The following is a 19590-nucleotide window of genomic DNA, read 5'->3' on the forward strand; positions in this document are numbered from 1 at the left end:
TAGCCCGTTGGTTGTGTTCCACAAGTATACTACCAATTGTGACCTTCAAATTGTTTGCACTGGAAATTTTCCCGGATAGTAATGAATTAGTTTTACAATCTGTGCTACATTACTCTTAATCTTTATAATTTCAGACATTAATTTCCTTTTGATTGTGTTCTTTTCTCGTGTAATTTCTTAAATAAGGATTCCAGATTTTGAGGACAGTCAGGACTTGGTACACCCCCTGGGTCAGTTTCTTGGGCTGTGGCTGTTTAAAAGGCTCATTTATTGTTTGCTTTGTTTTGCAGGAGGAGTTATCAAGTATGTACTATCTGTTAGGACCAGTGGTCGAAGTGGGGAAAAAAAAGTAGGGGAACTGTGGGAAGAGCACCAGGAGGCGGGAATAACAGAGGATTGGGTCAGTGGGCGGAGTCAGAGGTGTGGCTAAAAAGTGCAAAACATACCAATTTTGAATGCGTTTGGCATTTCACTGACCAGTTGCAGCTTATAACGAATGTTATTTATTACAACCAATAGATACACGTTTATTTGAGGTTTAATATATGTGTTAATGACATTATAAAACATTTCCAATGTGGAATACTTTTTCAATCACAGAATGTCCCGAATACACTTATAAGTGGAACCAGACCCAAGTTGGCTCCGAGCCATTCAGTTTCATTCATCAGCTCTTCTCCCTATTTTTAACTGTTTCTGAACATAAAATTTGGGTTTAAATTCTATGGCAGGGGGCCGACGTGTTGGGGAGTTCTGTTGATTACATCATTCTGTGCACCTCCGTCAATGCAAAATTGCAGTCCTACATTTTTTATGTGCTTCAGGCAACATGTCTTGAAGCCAGCATTAGTTGCCTCAGGGTTTCCTATTATTGTATCTAGAAATAGAACTCAAAAATGAATATATACACCTAAAACAATCCAGACCTGTTGGTTTTGCAGATGCTTTTAGCAATATCAGATGAATGAGAAACAATTATTATATTAGTAGTTTGTGAAATTACTACTCAAGTTAGTTAGCAATGAGAATTGCTTTTTTTTCCCAAAATCCAAGAGCCTTTATTGTCAAGACTTACAGAAAAAAGTAGAACTCATCCAAGAAGTAGAAAAGCTGTTCTGTATAGGAGCATTCTTCCTGCACTGGTCAAGATAACCTGATAATAGGCGAGGAGTCAGCTCTAGGTACTGGCAAGGTTATTCCATCAACCAGAGGTGGCTATAAAAGTTTAAAAACAGATCAAAGCCTCAGTTAGAAATCCTCTGCCAGAACTCATGCCACCGCCTCTCACTGCTCCAAAGAAACTACTATGTCTTTCATAGAACGGTGTTGAAGAAGCATGAAGTGTCCCTATCAGACATGGTCTGGGAGGTCGCCACACTAACTCAGATTTCGTGATCAGAACTATCACACATTGGAGACACAATGCTCTATAAACTTGGTTTCAAAAGCTGCCAGGACTTCCAAAAATGCCTAAAGCAGTTCTGCTCAGATCGGAAAGACATAGGCTCCTGAATACATAAATTGTAAAAATAAATTACGCAGAGAAAGGACCAAACTCCTACTGCACACAGATACCCATATTGCTCAGCAACAAATTACAGAATCCTGTATTCCTTAACAGGGCCCAACACTCTTTGATGCCAACTCAGTGATTCATGTACACACATCTGGCAAACCTAAAGTACAAAACCTATTTTTTATAAATGCCATATTAAAACACATTTACTATGGTAGCCTGTAAAAAAACCAAAAAAACAATTGAAGCATTTTCCTGCTTTTGAATGACTCAAAACTAATTGGAAAAAAGCCCTTTTCTGGGCGGTACTTAAGTTTGATAGCTTTGCATTGTTTTGGCAGTTCACCACACTTTCTTCAACAACCAATCCACTATTCCCCTTCCACTCTTAAAGCACAGCCCATGTTACAGTTTTCACTGCTTCTGCTGCATGGCCTCCTTCCGGGCTGCATCCTGCAGGAGCTGCATATCCACCTCATCTGCCGGGAGCTGCACAACAGAGCCACGGATGAAGCAGTTCTTCACAGACAGCATGTGTGGGTACTTCTCTGGATCTTTGACACTGATGTCAGTCAGTTTGATGTTGAGGTACTGATCAACTGAGTGCAGGGTGCCGCAAATACTGAGGTCATTCTTCAGCTCAACCACCACATCTTTACCCACCAGGGACTTGAAGAAGGAATAGAACAACATGGCCGCAGACACAGTACCCTGACCGCGCTCCCGCTGCAGTTCGTGCGTCGAGTCAGTGACAGGTGTGCAGGATGTGCTTAGCTCTCTCGAGATGGACGCCTGCCAATGACGTCCCTGCTGCGGTACTCGCTGATCCAAAGAGAGGCTTGCAACGCAAACTAGTCTAAACGGAAGTGAAACCTGGGTCCACAAAGATACGAACTCAGCAATGAGAATAGCAAATGTATCAATTCTGAAATTATGAGACTCAAACAGTGGTAGAGTCAGAAATAGGTAGTGCACCTCGGATTATCTCAATCAGTTATTTTCTCCCCTTCAGACTAATATCCTCTGCAAAAATTTCATCCTTTGTCTCTCCACAAGCACTGTAGGTGTCTAGAAATGCCACCCAACATAGACTGCATGAGAGAAGTTCAAACATGAATGGCAAAATATCCTATGTTTTACACATAATCATAGCTCTGCCATATTTCCCACATAATACATCATCCATTGCATAATCTGACGGTTCCAACTAAATAATTGTTTGCAGCTCAGATGGATCAAAACATGTGACTTTTGTTGCTGTGAAGTAGAAGGCCCATTATAAAGGTTGACTGGTCACTGTTGTCACTGCTGCACTAGTATGTTAAACTGGTATTAATGAGGCAAAATCTTTGCAGAGACTGTTAGTATGTGAAAAAAGTAAAAATAATAGGTTATCCGAAAATGTACCACACATTACGCTGCAGCCTTTCTTTGCTGCATAATTTAGTCAACACTGCAACATAATTTTGTACTCCATTGCTGCATAATTGCATTGGCACGAAAACAGGCAGCACATTTTAAAAGTGCTTGTGCAAGAAGCAGAGAGACCGTGAAGTTTGTGTACTTAGAGGCATATGTATGGGAATGGTGGCGCAGGGCAGCGCAGGGCAGCGCGGCAAGTTATTTTGCTGTGCTGCCCTGCGTCACAGGGAAAGGGCAGGAATGCACCGTATTTATCCAACATAGTCCATTTCTGTCTTTTTCTCCTGCAGTGGCGCTGTTTCGTCAGCCTAGTGCCAATGCAGGCACCCTGTTGCATGCAGGATTGTTTTTGAGCAGGAAAGGGCACCTTCCTGCACAAAAACAATCCTAAGAGGCTGTTTCCTCTCTCTAAGTGTGCTGCGCATAGAGAAAGAGAAAAAAACAGGGAGAAATAAAGATATTTCTCCTTGTTGTGCCTCCCTTGGATTGTGGAGGACAGGGCTTCAAGGTTAACCCACCCTGGCCACCGGAAGGGTTCATCTGCTGGCCTAGCGAGACTTTCTATGGTCTAGTAGGGAAATGTGCTCCCTCAGGAGAGTGGTCTGGTCATGAAGCCTGATCCTGGTTCCCCAGTTTCAAATTTGGTAGCTCTGGCCATAGTGCTACATCTCTCCCTCCCCCCCCGAACACCTTTTTGCCCCACTAAGATAGACTTGCACTGCCTTCAGCTACAACCAAATTGTGCCCAGTTATAAACACCTGGATGTGACTCAATTTTTGAAGGGAGAAGTGAGTCATTGTGCTCGACAGTCCTGCTGGTTTTGTTACTAAGGGCCGGTTTGGCAGCCCCCAGTAACAAAACCAGTCTCTCACCCCTCCAGCCTCCTTCCTCCCACCCGATGCCCATTACGCCAGTCCTGCCTTGGTGCCTGGGCCTATTTGTTTTCACAGTCCCACCCTAGATGGGGTACACAAGTGGCTCAGGTGCTCGGGTGTCACAGAGCTAGACACCTAGGGCTTCTTTTTTATTTCATATCCTTAAAAAAGGTAAAGAGTATTTTTGAAAAGACCACATCCCAGAACACAGACAGAGCAGCATTACACATTTTATAAAATAAAATAAGGAAAACAGCTGATAAGACATTAAATGTTTTCTACACTCATTTTTAGGTTTTAGCTAGGAAGCGCTTGTGCTGTCTCTTCAAGACATGCTGTATTGAGGTATAGATTTGAAGCTGCATCCACTCTCCGCCCCTATTTTGTATTGGCTTTTATGACTGTCCTTTGTAAATCTTGGACGAAGGATTTGGTAATAGGCTTATATCCCTCCTTAGTACCTCCCTGTCTCCTGTTGTTACCTACCATCATGACTGCCCCTCTTTCATGTGTCCCTGCACTTATCTTTCATTAAGAGGTTGGATGCACTATTTCCTTAATTCCCGACTTGCTGAAGTAGAAACGTCAGAGCGCATGGAAATGGCACCCTTCTTGTTTGTATTTGCAGCAGCGCTCCACTTACTTTAAATACACTCATGGGCGCTTTCACTTTATTTCGTTTTAAAGCTAAAGATAGTTATTTGCATAGCTGCTAGTAGTAAAAGAAAATGTTTTGAGGTGTTGCAGCATTGCACATCCATGCATACGAATAATGATAACGCACTTACTGTTATATACTATATATACATACTTACATTTAAGGACTGGGCTACTGGTGGGAGGTTGAAGGTCGAGTTAGGCCTCGCTTCAGTGAGGTGAGTTATTTATTTATTTGAATTATGTAAGGAAGAGCGTGCCACTGATGTGATTTGGAAGACATTTATTTCCATGAATGAGTTCTGAGTAGTCGAAAGAGTTAGAACTTTGAGGGAGCACATAGGGGGGATAGACAGAACTTTTCGCGATTAGAGGTTAATGGTTAGCTGATCTCATGGAACGAATAGGGGTGTTTAAAGCCACTACCCGTTCGGCGAGGTAGAAGGGAATGACTGATTTGCTTTGTAGGCTAGGCTTGAAAAAATCTTGTAATTCACCCTATGTGTGGCTGATGGCTCACTAATTTGTGTGGGTTATCTGGGGTAGGAGGCGGTCAGACCTTGTGTGCTGTATGCCATGCCTGAGTGGCCAACACATTATACAAGTAGTTCTGTGAATTGTAAGAACTTGTTTAGAAACAACCTTTGTTAAGCTTTAAATTGTTAGTTTGTGGTCAGGTGGCTGACTGTGGTGAAAATTCTACATGAACAATTATGAATGGTTATACTTGAACAGTTATGAAGTGGTTTAAACTGGATCCATTTACATCCTATCAGTTGTTTATAGTGTATCATTGTACATATGATAAATACAAAATGTATAAAATTAAGAATGTATGTAATTAAGAAGGGAATTTGTACTGGTAAAACACAAATACTAGTTTAAATCAATATAGACTAATAGATCCCAATTCTAAGGTGTAGCTGCAGTGAACTTAGATGTTCTCCATTTTGTTTTCAGCCTATTCCAAAATCCAGCTGGACAACGTTCATTCTTCTGGGTTTTTTTTGTTACCTTTTAAACCTTTTTCTTTGCCGTTAATGACTGCATTACCTAATGCTTCTAACCAGGTCCCAGTGAAACTATTTGTAATTATTAGAAGTGCAGTGAGGCAGTTCAGGTCAATAACCGCTGACCATCTGAACCATGTGTCTGTAATTGTTTTTTCAGGGCAGAGTTTGTACATTGCTTCATGAGTAGGTTTATATGGGTCGGTGCAGTTGAAAAGAGATATAATAATTTGTATGGGAACCCCTCATGTTCTTGGTACATTTTAAGTTCTTGCTTTGTTTGCTGTTTTTTTAACTTGTAGATTGTGATTTTCTTTGTATGTGCTTTTTTAACTTTGAATTTACTAAACATCGCTCAGTATACAAGTTTGTCAAAGTTTGTTCTTCACAAACATAAACAAGCATTAACAGTGGAATAGGTCTCACATTTGCGAGACTTTGAGCTATTGGCATTGTAAATGACAAACCTTTTATCTGTGTTGGTTTTGAAAACAGATTAATAAAAGGCATTGTCATTTATAATACCAATAGCTTAAAATGTTGCAAATGCGAAACCTATTGCATTGCCAATGCTTATTTTTAAAAGCGCCAAGGTTTGGGCACAGTCTGTCACAAATTCCACACCTGGAGTGCTCTTCCCTTCCTTGTGGTACAAAAGGGGGTGGTGATGGACGGAGCATATGAACCAATAAGACACTCACACCCAGTCAACAGATCTGGGTTTAATCCATCACCGTTCTTTAGCCCACTCTGCCCCCCCAGTTTAGACATGGCCATATGCAAATCAGTCTGACCCTGTGCCTCATGGGAACAGTCCAGCCCGAACTGCCAAGCCATGCCTTCCCTGGACCGGAAACAAGCTTCCTAGGACCGGTTTCTGGCATTACAGCCGTCTTCAGCCAGGCTTGCTTGAATCCAGGGGCAAAGTGAGCAAGGGACTCACGTCTGAACATACCCTGCCAACTTATGGCAAACAAAGTGGTACAAAAGGGGGTGGTGATGTACGGAGCATCTGAACCAATCAAACACTCACACCCAGTCAACAGACTTGGGTTTAATCTATCACCGTTCTTTAGCCCTCTCTGCCACCCCAGTTCAGACTGTCCAAATGCAAATCAGTCTGACCCTGTGCCTCATGGGGACCTTCCAGCCCGAACTGCCAAGCCATGCCTTCCCTGGACCGGAAACAAGCTTCCTAGGACCGGTTTCTGGCATTATAGCCGTCTTCAGCCAGACTTGCTTGAATCCAGTGGCAAAGTGAACAAGGGACTCTCTACATTAATAATGTCATTGTTGATTGCAGTGTTTAAATAATTAGTTACTGGGGAACTTAGTTTAGCATTTTTGTGTTTACTGCCTGACAAGGCGGCTGCAAGCTTGCGTTTTCCCATGATTAAGAGTAGAAAAGAAAGCCACTGAAAGAAACGATTAAACGGCTGTACTATTGTGCGATGAATATATGTCCTCTTACCGTGGCTCAGAAGTTCGTGCCTCGGACCCTGGAGGGGTGGCACAGCCCAGCCTCGGCTAGCCGCGTATGGGCGCAGACGAGCCCACCCTTGGCCCGGGCCAAGGAGCACCGGTCGAGTTTTAAGTGCCTCCTGACATGCGAAACTGACGGTCGCGGCGTGCAAGATGCTTTGGAAGTTGGGGCTTGCAGTCCTGGCCCCCCGCAGTTGTAACACAGCAGCAGAAGACAGCAAATGAGCTCCCACTGACTTAAATGTCAGCATTGGCACTTATGACAGCTGCCACATGGTGGTGGTGTTTGAGTAATTTACACATGAGCCGAACAACAATTGTTTATAAATTTAATATACTGCAATAACAACTAATACTTAAGACTCATATCTTTGTGGCCCTCGAACAGTCTGATCTGTCACACTTTAGCAGTGTGATGATTAGTAGTTGTGTATGAACTATCATTGGCAGCGTTGGCAGTAGCAATGGGTGGTATAAGGTGTGGTAGCTTCCTGACGATGGCCCTGGCACTTACTTTTTCACAAATTAAGCACTGCTTCTATCTAAGGTAAAGAGACATCTGTGGACCAACTCTCAGTGTCCTTAGTAGAAAGCTGACTTTCCTTAAACTGAAATACAAGAAGATATCAATAACTATGGAAATGCTAATTTAATTAACTGCCAGTTTGCAAGAGAACTACAGCTAACTTAATTTGTATGGACTTCTGATATTGATTGGTTTAGGTTCTGATTTTGTGTCGGGCGTAAGTGAAAGGTAATTTAGATTTGATAGTAGTCTGTGATTCCTACTCTGAATGGCATATACATCATTTGCTAAAATATTACTTGAAGGTTTAATAAAGCATTATTTATACATGTTGTAAATAATGATGCTTTGAAAATAGAAATCGTTTTGTTCCTACACAAAAGAATTCAAGTACAACAGACTTTAAAATGTCCTGAAAGTATAATTTAAGAACAGTTCAAAGTTTATATGTGTCCAAACAACGTGGCTCCCAGAAAACGTATTACGGATATGATCTCAGTAAACGATTCACGAAGATAACGTTCCTCCAACACAAGCCGCAGATTTACAAAGTAATGATCCTATCTGCAACAACATAGTAACTCAATTGCCTCCTAGGAAGTGAAAACACCAGTGAAGCTCCGCCTAGCAATCCAAGATGGCTGCTGCCATTTCCAGCACTAGAGGACCTCAGTGACTCCTGGGAACTGTAATTCCTGTTTTGGGAGTGTCGCTTATTGAAGCGTCCAAAAATGTGAAATCTTTCACCAGGCGCAAGGGCAGCACACTATTAGCCTCTCCTCCCTCGAAACAGAAATGCTGCTGCATCAGATATACTGCTGCATCAGATATATATAGTCACATTTTTTATTTTTTATGTCTATTTACAGCAAAGCAATTATCACATTACAAATATCGCACTGTATAATAGTTAATGGACGTCAGTTTGGAATTCAGCAAGCAGTGTCACAATTTACTTGTTTTACAAAAAAACAGGCATGCGTGATCACATTCTCATTGCCAGCAGTCTGAATCATAACGTGTTCTCCCTTGGAATAGAAACTTAAGCATTGACTCTTGAGGCAATACGGGCTTCCCCTATATAAGTTCCATTTTCCCCAGATCTTTTCTCATTTCCGGGGACTTTCTCTACTTTCATATACTGTTCTTTCGGCTACCATGCAATAATGTAAATCCCTTTTCCATCCCCTGAGGGACGGGGCATTTGTCTCACCCACCCATAGTGGAGCTATGTTACGTTTGGCTATCATCATGCCGAATGTGACCCATGTTTGTTCAGCCTGGGTCAGATCTGTGGCCTCCCAAACTGCTTCCCAAAAGGATTGGATCGCTGGGCATCCTCAAAGGATATGAAAAAACGTCCCTATTTGCCCGCAGTTTCTGAGATACTGTGTCAGATTGTTTACCCATTTTTACCAATGTAGTGCAGGAAATATAGACCCTCTGCAGTATCTTTAGCTGCAATAAGCAAAAATGTAGTTGGTTTGAACCCTCTTGTGGTGATGCCAAGGCTTCAGGCCAGCCTTCCTGCTGCAGGTCATCTAGATCTACTACCCAATCTTCTTGTAACTGGGTTAAAGTATCAGGAGAGTTATTTATGAGTTTTTGATACACTAGTGAGATAGCCCTAGTAGTGAGGTGTTCCTCAAGCAAACAATTTTCAAGGGAGGGCCGACTTGGGTAAGAATTCTCCAGTTGCAGCGCTTCTCGGAGAGCATGTCAGGTTTGTAAATAGCAGAAGGTGTCCGAGGTGGGATAGTTCATGGGCTTTTTGTAGGTCTGCAAATGGAATTATTCCCTCAGTAGTGCATAAGTCCCACACTGTGGATATTCCTATCAGGTCCCATTTATCGGGCCCCTGCCTTTTGTGCCCCAGTAATTCAGAGCCCCACAGGGGTGTAACACGTGTGAGTTACTTTTCCCATCCTAGCTTTCGTAGGGTTGTGTGCCAGAGATTAACTTTTAGCGCTGTCGGTCCCTCCAGATGGAGTCGTCAGGGATCGGTGTAAAGTGCACTGCGGTAGTCTCCCAGCTGTAGGACTAAACGGTCTCTACAATAGCTGGCACCTCCTCTGGCTGGTCTTCCCACTGATTAATAGTCGTCAATTGTGCCGCTCTGTAAAAGGACTGTAGATCTGGTAGAGCTGTCCCACCGTCATACCATCCCCTCATGAGTTTCGCCAGATCAATATGTGAGGAGCCCCCATCCCACAACCGGTCTTCATCTCACCATCTGTTGCCTTGAAATATGTCAAAACAAAAAGGAAGTGTAGAGGCAGTGATAGAATCACCCTCCTAAAAAATCTTGTATAAACAAAGAGATCCTATCAACGTGTAGTGGTTTTATTTTTATTTTTGTTTATTTCTGTGGTGCAGCTCTCTCTTAAACAGTGGAAAGATGAGAGCATTTATGTGCTTTTAAAATACCCCTCACACACTAAAAAAATCCAATAGTGTCATGCTTCATCATGGGGGTCTTCCCGTCCCTCTACGGGGCAGGGCGTGCTGCGACCAGCGGACTACGTGGGAGCACTGAATAATGGTGACAAAGGCTATGTGTTGGTGCAGAAGTGTCAGTGAAGTGTAGGGACCTAACTAGTGAAAGTGAGAAAAATGAAAAAGGTTAAAAATTCCCTGGCTAGTGGAAAAAAATTATTTATTCGCTTCCCTAGCTGGGAATATTAAGAAGGGGGTTTTGTGGTAGAGCAATTAGCTGGCTACCTGGTCAACATGTTTCGTAGGCAGTCCCCTACTGCCTACTCATCAGGACCTTATGGTGGTCCCTACTGGGAAATGCTCGGTTGTAAATTGTCAGCCTATTGTCCTACAAACCGTCAGCAAAAATAAGCTGCTAGTTTGGACTATGGGGCATGAGCTGGCCCCGTGGAGAAAAATAATAATTTTCTCTTAATCTCGTCAAAAACATTGACCTATTGCTGTCTCTGTAAAGAAAAATGGAAAAAGAAACAAAGCACAATAAATCACTGCGTGTTTCGGATACTTATGTCCATGATTTAGTATCCAGAAAAAACTATTCTTTTGCAAAATTACTGTTTTTTGGCAAAATTACACATAAGAAGCACGCATTACAGGCGTCATATGTTAGGGGATGGAAAGATATCACTCCCCTGATTCATCAGGTCGTTCGCTCCATAGGTATGAAGGCTATGTCAACTCTAAATGCACACACACACGTCACTCAATGCAAACAGGGAGCATCATTAAAAAGGGAAGGGTCCGAGGAGACCGATTACACTCTCAGATAAAACAATACATGTATATCTTTTCAGCGTAAATCTATCCCAGGCTAAAGTAAGGATGTTAATACATACTCATTAGACACAAGTTTCATGCCCCATGAGTCGGCAGACGAAGGGTTTTTCTTTTGGTGGTCTGTAAAAGAAAACCGCACCCTTACGTAAATCCCCGATTTCTACATGGTCGATCTATAACTACCAAGACCAAAGTTGTTAGAGACTCGTGGTCAGAGTCTATTACTTACATATACCGCCAGAGTTCAATGCCTCATTCCTACCCTTGTGCCGCTCCGTGGGTTACTGCCATCTCGCTGTTCGCAGTATTTAAAACAAACAGACCGTGTTGTCATCCGATGTGTCTCGTGTCAACGAGAAGCTGAACCGCTAACCCAAGATGGCCGCCTACAATGGAACAACGTTCGAACGGGAGCTTGGTTCCCGGAAGTCTTTCTTCTTTTGTGTTAGTGATTGTTGCCGGCTGATGGCTTCGTAATTTGCGCGGTGTGTAGAATCAGAATGGGAATGTGAATAAAAACATTTTGTCTGTGTCAAAGAGCTAAATAAAATCACGGTTTGGGCAGTTGCGGGTGGCAGAGCAGACATTAGTAGATGTGGTGCTTGGTATTACACACGAGTATGGAGTAGGGATGACTTTTGGCCCAGGCAGGTGTAGTCAATAAGGACTAAGCATGGGCGGAAAATCCGTTCCGCTCGCGGATTTTGCGGATTTTCGGGAAATCCGCAATCCGCGAGATTTGCGAATCTCCCGCAAAATCCGCAAATCCGCGAGCAGCGGATTTTGCTCGCACTGCTCGCACTGTTTGCGTGAGTTCGCGGCTTCCCAGTACAACTTCGCGCCCCGCGAATAAGTGCTAAATTGCAGAAATACGATCTTAGCAAAACTGAAACTACTTGCCAGGTTCAAAAGTTCAGGCTCATCATTAGTAGCCATTTCCTGTAGTGCTTCCTGAGGGGCCCCTCCAGAGTTCAGTTGCCAGTTGCAACTATTATGTGACCCTGCTCTGAACCTCAGAATAGTTACACATATGCCACAAAGGTCCTGAATTACAGCTAAGGGAGACAAGCAGGAGCCAGGCTGGAAGTTAAAATCCATTAATCAGCCCCTAATTCATTATTGTCAGTTGGGGCAGGGCAGGTGTTGTAACTAATTTTGCAACAATGAAAGCACTTAGCAAGTGCAAAAGATCACTAATCAGGGCGCACTAAGGAAGCAGGTGCCAGCTAAAAAAATATTCTGTGACACATTAATCAGCCCCAAATTAATTCAGGTCACTTGAGGCAGGGAAGGTGTGCTTTGCTTTGCCGAAAATAATGTACACTGGACAACCAGAGGGTGTGGTGATGAAACAGAGGGTGGCATGGGTGGGCCAGAGGGTGGCATGAGTAGTCAGAGAGTGGCAGTGGTGACAGAGAGTGGCAGTGATGAAGAAGAGTGTCCCAAACAGGCTGGACACGTAGAAACAACAAGTTCGCGAAACTTGCGACCCGACAGGTAAGTTCGCAAATTGCGAAATTGTAAAAACCCTCGCAAACTGGCAGAAACACGGGCGAACACAAAAAAAAAAAAATCCGCAAATTCGCGGGAATTCGCGGATTTTGCGGATTGCGAATTCGCAAATCCGCAAAATTCGCGAACGCGAGATCCTCAAAATTCGCCCATGCTTAATAAGGACTTCGATTATCAGTTTTACTGGGGAAAGATAGTGACATTGATCATAGTTGGCCCCATGGTATTTCATCGTTCAGACCATTCTTGTTAGATTTAATTCGGAAAACCCACCTTTGTTCTTTTTCGAGAAGGTGATTCTCATTGTCCACCAACTCTATGACCGTCCAAGCGATGTCCTCAGGTCTGTGGCCCTTCTCTAAAAAATGGTTGGTTAATTTTGTGCTGTTTTTTTTGCATTTTATGGTACTCTTGTGTTCGCCTATTCTGATTTTCACAGCCCTGCTAGTCATACCGACATATTCAAGTTTGCACGGGCAGGTGATTAAATACACAACATTCAGACTGTTGCAGTTACTGAAGCCTCTCTGTTCCCATTTCGATCCATTATTGAACGTAAGTGTCTTGCTCATTTTGGTTAGACAACACACCTTGCAACCTCCACATGGATAGTGTCCTTGTACAAAATTGGGATTTTTTGGTATGCTGATTCTTTCTGTCTTTGGTCTGGTATGCACCAGAATATCTTTGACACTTTGCGCTTTCTTGTGGGAAAAGATAGGTTTTGGTATATCTAGACCACCACTGTTTAGAATCTTCCAATTTCTTGTGATGATTTTAGTCACCTGATCTGAACTCGTATTGTACGTGGTGACACAGATGGGTCTACGTTCTTCCTCCTTAGGTGTTTTTTCTTCGAGGAGGCTTTCTCTGCAACTGTTTCTTGCCCTTTTATAAGCCTGATCTATGATTCTGCTGGGGTACCTCCGAGTTTCCAATTTCTTTCGTAGGTCTTTTGACTGTTGTTTGAAATTGTCAATTTCTGTACAGTTCCTGCGGAGACGCAGGAACTGGCCATGTTAAATGTTATGTTATGTTATGTTAAATTAATTTGTTGAGCGCACTAACACCATTAGGTTCCTTGGCGCTGTTTGGAGAGAGCAGAGAGAGACAGAGCTAACATAACAATAAATAAGAATTTAATTGTAGGCTTCAGTGAAGAGGTGAGTTTTGAGGGAGGATCTGAAACTGGAATAGGGGGAGGATAGCCTGAGCGGGAGAGGTAAAGAATTCCAAAAGGACGGGGCTAGGAAGGAGAACCTAAGGCCACCGTGTTTCTTCCGCTTGAATCTGGGAACAGATAAAAGGGCCATATGGGAGGACCGGAGGGTGCGGGGGGGGACATAGGGATGAAGCAGAGAAGAAATGAAAACGGGGCCCTGACCAGAGAGGGATTTGAAGATGATACAACCCAGCTTGAATTTGCAACGAGCAGAGACCGGGAGCCAGTGGAGATCCTTTAAAAGCGGTTGGACATGTTGATCTCTCGGCTGATGATAAATCAGACGGGCGGCCTGATTTTGAATCAGCTGGAGTCTCCTAAGTTGGTAAACAGGGATGCCTACATATAATACGTTCGCGTAGTCAAGCCTAGACATGACTAACGCAAGTAAGGCCAAAGTGAGGGCATCGGTGGTAAGTAGGCGAGAGATCTTGCGTATCTTCCTGAGCTGAAAATGACTAGAGGAGACTACGGCACTAATCTGGGGTGTCATCGATAGATCGTTGCTGATGACAACACCCAGACTTTTTGCTGAATTGACAGGACAAGGCGGGGTACCCAGGCTGGCCGGCCAGAAGGAGGGATGCCAAGGATTGGAGGGTCCCCCGACAAGCACCAGCTCGGTCTTGTCGGGGTTGAGTTTTAGGTGGTTTGCGCCCATCCAATCACTGATGAAACAAAGGGTATTTTGAAAGGTAGAGATGGATTCGGACCCGGAGTCAATGGTGAAGACCAATTGAATGTCATCCGCATAGTTAAATGCGGAGACATTGAAACGGTGAAGGGAACGGATTAACGGGCCAAATATAAATTAAAAAGAAGAGGGGAAAGGGAAGAGCCCTGAGGGACACCACAGGTCAGCTCGACTTGAGAGGCGGAGAACTGAGACAGCCTGACGGCCTGGTGGCGGTGGGTCAGGAAAGAGCGCACCCAGTCCAGGGCAGTGCCCTGGATGCCAGCCTCTCTGACACGGTCGACCAGGATGTCATGGTCGACCGTGTCAAAGGCGGCTGACAGATCCAAAAGGACCAGGGCCTGACAGATGTTAGTGTCGGCGCCCCTGCGAAGTTCGTCCATCACAGAGAGGATGACTGCTTCTGTGGAATGTGCTGGTCTAAATCCAGCCTGCTGGGGGTCCAAAACACAGGAGTCTTCCACAAAAGAGGTAAGGGTTTGGGTAACGTGAGACTCCAAAACCTTACTGAGGAAGGGGAGGAGAGAAATTGGGCGATAGTTGCTCATGTTGGACTGGTCAGCCGTGGGTTTTTTCAAGATAGCGACCACTTCTGCCCGTTTAAAAGATCCTGGGACCACCCCCGTAGTCAAGGAGTTATTTAGAAGAGCTAAGGGGGGTCCGGGCATGAAGTGAAGGCTTCTCGTAGGGCCGACGGGGGGCAACAATCGCTAGGAGATCCGGAGGAGACTTTAAACAGAAGGGAAAGGAATTTGTCTTCAGAAATGAGTGGGAGCTGGGTGAGGGTGTCGGTGCGATGGGAAAGGAAAGGAATGGGAGGAGGGGAAACTGAAGAGACGTGGACAGAAATGCTGGTTTTAATTTTGACAATTTTGTCCACAAAGAATTGATTCAGAGAATCACACAATAGCTGGGAAGGGAGAGGAGCGATGGTGACTCTCGCCGGATTCGATAATTCCTCAACAATAGAAAAGATGTCTTTGGACTTGTTGATGGAATTCAAGATCTTATTGGAGAAATAACAAGATTTAGCCCTGGCTATGGCAGACTTGTATAGATTTACGGGATACCATACGGTAGATTGTCCCGTAAATGTTTTGGGTGGAAGCTCTGATACATGAGCAAACAGTTTTTGGAAGTGCTCTTAAAATGGGTAGTTGTCATCAGTCTGCCATTTGTTGGAAAGATGTTTAAATCCAGAAATACAAGGTTGCTGTTGGAGGTGACGCTGATGAATTTAAGAAATTTGTCTTCGAAGTTTAACCAGGTTAGGAACTGTTTTGCTGTCCTTTCATCTCCATCCCAGATGATAAGGATATCATCGATGTATCTTTTCCAAACCCTGATGTTTGGTCTGAAAGGGTTCCTCTGGTTCAATATCTTTGTGACCTCCAATTGGTACACATAGAGACCAGCTATGCTGGGAGCAAATGTGCTCCCCATGCTGGTCCCGTGTATTTGCAGGTAGAGGGTTCCATTATGCTCGAAAAAATTCTCTTTCAATGCCAGAGAGCAACATTCTGTGACCACATTCCGTGGGGTTTGGTAGTCCCAATCGTCTTCGAATAATACGTCTTCGATTATCAAAAGAGTCTCGTTGTGGGGCAGGCTAGTATAAAGGCTCTCTACATCGCAGCTGATTAGAAGCTGTGTGTTCGGGTCAAATGTCAATTCTTCCAGTAGGTTCAACACATCCTTTGTATCCTTTAGATAGGTAGATGTTCTTTGGACAATGGGTCTGAGGAAGGCGCCTGCAAATCTAGATACAGGTTCTAGTACCGACCCAATCTCTGAGACGATCGGTCGCCCCGGGGGGTTCTGCAGATTTTTATGGATCTTCGGTAGGGTGTACAGGTATGGGGTTTTTGGTTTTTTCTGACACAGGAAATCTCCTTCTTTTTTGGTGATCCAGTTGTGGGTCAAGGCTTCCTCCACCATTGTCTTGATCTTGATGGTTATATTCTCGGTGGGGTCATAGCGAAGGACCGTGTAATTGCGTTGGTCTTGTAGCAGTCTGGTACATTCCCTGTCGTATTATTCTTTGCTCTGTATCACAATGGCTCCCCCCTTGTCTGCTGGTTTTATTACGATATTTGTGTTGTTGCTCAGTTCCCGCAGTGCTTGTCTTTCTTCCTTGGAAATGTTCTGGAAGATTTTTCTGTCTTGTGGGTCGAGTTCATCAAGGTCTTTCATGACCGCTTTCTCGAAGGTGAGAAGTTCGGTGGGAAGGGTGTTATCCATTGGGGTAAATGTAGATTTTGGTTTTAATCCGGTATCGCCTTGTTCACTGTTATCCTCTTTGTCTTTGAAAAACACCTGAAGTTTTAGTCGTCTTATAAATTCTTGAACCTCCTTACAGAGATGGAATTTATCCATGTTGGCAGTGGGGACGTATCCTAAGCCTTTTTCCAATACTTTCTTTTGAGGTTCAGTCAATTCAGTATTGGTCAGATTGACCACTAGGCTCATTTCTGGGTCCTCAGTGCGCCCGTCATGCTTCTTGTTGACATCCTCTGGGTTTTTTCCTCTCCGGTGTTCCAATGCACAGTGGACCCCCTCCGGTTTCTCCCCTTGCTCCGTCCTTGGCGTGATCCTAAAAAAGGAGCCGATTGGTCAAAGTAGCTGAAATCTTGCTGTTGGTATCCCCATTGTGGGAAAGATCCATGCGGATGTTGGAAGAGCGGTGGGCCATATTGTTGTGGAGGGTACATCATAGGCTGTTGATAGTTATTCCAGCCTCTTTTCCACTGTAGTTAGGGCGGCGGAAATTTCTTCGCGGGCCCTGAAATCTTGGGCTTTTATTTCTGCTTGAGTTGGAGCTGTTAGATCCAGTATCTGATGATTCATCATCCGTGATGTTGTCACGTGATGGTTTGTAGTCATCCTTGATGTAAGGATATATTCTCTCTTTTGTCCATCGACTAGTGTCTTTTTTTAGTTTCTCATACTTGTTCTCTTTTAAAGTGATTTCAAATTCATTTAAGGTTTTGTTAAGTTCATCCAAATACTTTTTCAGGGTTGCTGGTGATTCATAGTTTTTGAGTCGTACTTCTATTGTTTGTATCTCTACTTTGAGATCTGTTGCCAGTCTGCTAGCTGTTTTTATTATGAGTACGATCCAGTCTCGTGTGCAAAGCCACAAGATTTGTGACCAGTCTATCTTAAATGTCTTGTCGTCGAGAAATATAAATGGTTCGTTGCGAACTATTAGGCCAGCTGGAGCAGTATTGACCTTTAGATATTCCGACATCAATAGCCCATGGATTGCGGTTTTGATCTGGGTTCTCCTCAGCTCTTCCAATTCATCCGAGTCATTATGTTTTGTTGATGGACCTACTGTACTGAGTCCCTCGAAGGTCCCCAGAGTGGACATTAGGTTGGAGATTTTGTCTTCGGTAAAGGCAAGGCCTAGGTCGGCCATTGTTAGAACAGAGATGCACAGGTTCCTTGATTCTTCCCAGGATAAGATGCCGCGGAGTGCAGAATCACGGGGTGGTCTTCAGAGTAACATATTCTGATAGACTTCCGCAGCTGCACGCTGCCAGTAATTCCAAAACAAAAGGGGAAGTGTAGAGGCAGTGATAGAATCACCCTCCTAAAAAATCTTGTATAAACAAAGAGATTCTATCAACGTGTAGTGGTTTTATTTTTATTTTTGTTTATTTCTGTGGTGCAGCTCTCTCTTAAACAGTGGAAAGATGAGAGCATTTATGTGCTTTTGAAATACCCCTCACACACTAAAAAAATCCAATAGTGTCATACTTCATCATGGGGGTCTTCCCGTCCCTCTACGGGGCGGGGCGTGCTGCGACCAGCGGACTACGCGGGAGCACTGAATAATGGTGACAAAGGCTATGTGTTGGTGCAGAAGTGTCAGTGAAGTGTAGGGACCTAACTAGTGAAAGTGAGAAAAATGAAAAAGGTTAAAAATTCCCTGGCTAGTGGAAAAATATTATTTATTGGCTTCACTAGCTTGGAATATTTAGAAGGGTTTTTTTTTTAAATATGTGTAAGGCACCAGATAGGGGGAGTTTGTTATACGTATAGGAAACAGGGCAATGCCAGCGTTTTAAAAAGTGCCGCTCTCCCCAATAGGGACAGTGGGAGAGACCTCCAGTGTCAGACGTTGCTCTTTAGATGGGTCAATAGGCCTACTTGATTTTGAGTAGCGAATATGTTTGAGTCGGTGGTGATATGTATGTCCAGATATCGGAAACCCTCCTCAACAACGCGGGCATGGAACTCCGCTGGGAGGCGAGGTGCCGGTCCATGTAAAAAAATATTATGGACTATACTATAACCATAGTATTGCCCGAAAATTAAAATGATACCCATCAGTCTTGAAATGGATGACCTGGGGGAGGCCACGTGCTGAAGTATATCAACGGCATGAAGTGATAGCCTTTCCTCCCATTCCGGGATCCACCTTAGGCTTCAGATCAGTGGGTGACCTCTAATCCACACCGCCAGAGGCTCAAGAATCAATGCAAATATTAAGGGGGATAGTGGGCAGCCCTGCCTGGTCCTTTGGTGGAGGGAAAAAGTTCCAGACTCTTTACCGTTCACCACCACTCTCACCAGCGGCTGTGTTTTAATAGCAGTCGTAGCCAGGAAAGAAATCTGGGGTCGAAGCCCATGTGTTTAAGGACGGCATAGAGGTAGGGCCACTCCAATGTATCAAAGGACATGCGGGCATCGAGGGAGAGGATTGCTGCATCTTCCTTGATTGTGTGTGCACCTCCTAGAACTCCGTGGAGTCGGCACAAATTAAGGGCTGTGTGTCGACCGGTTAATGAATCCATTGGTCAGGATGGATCAGCTTCATCATTAATGGTGTTAGACGCAGAGCTGGTAGATTAGCAAGGATTTTTGCCTCTGTGTTGAGTAAAGAAATAGGTCTATAAGAGGCACAATGTTCCGGTGGCTTGACCTCCTTGTGTATTAGACCACCAAAGTGAGCTTCTGTTCCTCGCGGAACAGGCCCACCTTCCTGCTTTCTTCAAACCTTTTTAGGAGGTAAGACCCTACGTTGAATGCTGTGACCTTATATAGTTCTATGGGCATACCATTAGGCCCTGTCGCCTTTCCTGATTTAGTGCTTGGATAGCCTGCTTTACTTCCTCCTCTGTGGGTACTATTGTCTAATATTGCTACTTCATCTGACGAGAGGGTAGGGAGCAGTCTGAAAGTCAATAACGCCAGGGCATCCTGCTCCAAACCAGCTATACTGGCGAAGTAGAGCCTGGTATAGTAGGTCGCAAATGTATCAGCAATTACTTGTGGGTCACTCAGATTTTGTCCATCTGCTGATTCCAGCGCTGCTACTCATCTTTTCGGACGGTCCCACCTTTCCAGCCAGGCAAGTAGTTTACTTTTCCCATCTCCCAGTTTGTATACCCA

At 44.0% G+C, this 19590-nt stretch overlaps 1 protein-coding gene and 1 pseudogene across 1 annotated transcript in view; one reads left to right on the plus strand and one right to left on the minus strand.

The window, feature by feature from the left end:
* The window catches only part of TRARG1 (trafficking regulator of GLUT4 (SLC2A4) 1), a 242336-nt gene that overhangs the window by 204587 nt on the left and 18159 nt on the right, over window positions 1–19590 (plus strand). The window lies entirely within an intron of this gene.
* On the minus strand, window positions 1831–2238 carry LOC147730292 (U6 snRNA-associated Sm-like protein LSm2 pseudogene; annotated as a pseudogene).

The sequence above is a fragment of the Lissotriton vulgaris genome, chromosome 2_1 (genome assembly GCF_964263255.1).
Source record: "Lissotriton vulgaris chromosome 2_1, aLisVul1.2, whole genome shotgun sequence".
NCBI lineage: Eukaryota > Metazoa > Chordata > Amphibia > Caudata > Salamandridae > Lissotriton > Lissotriton vulgaris.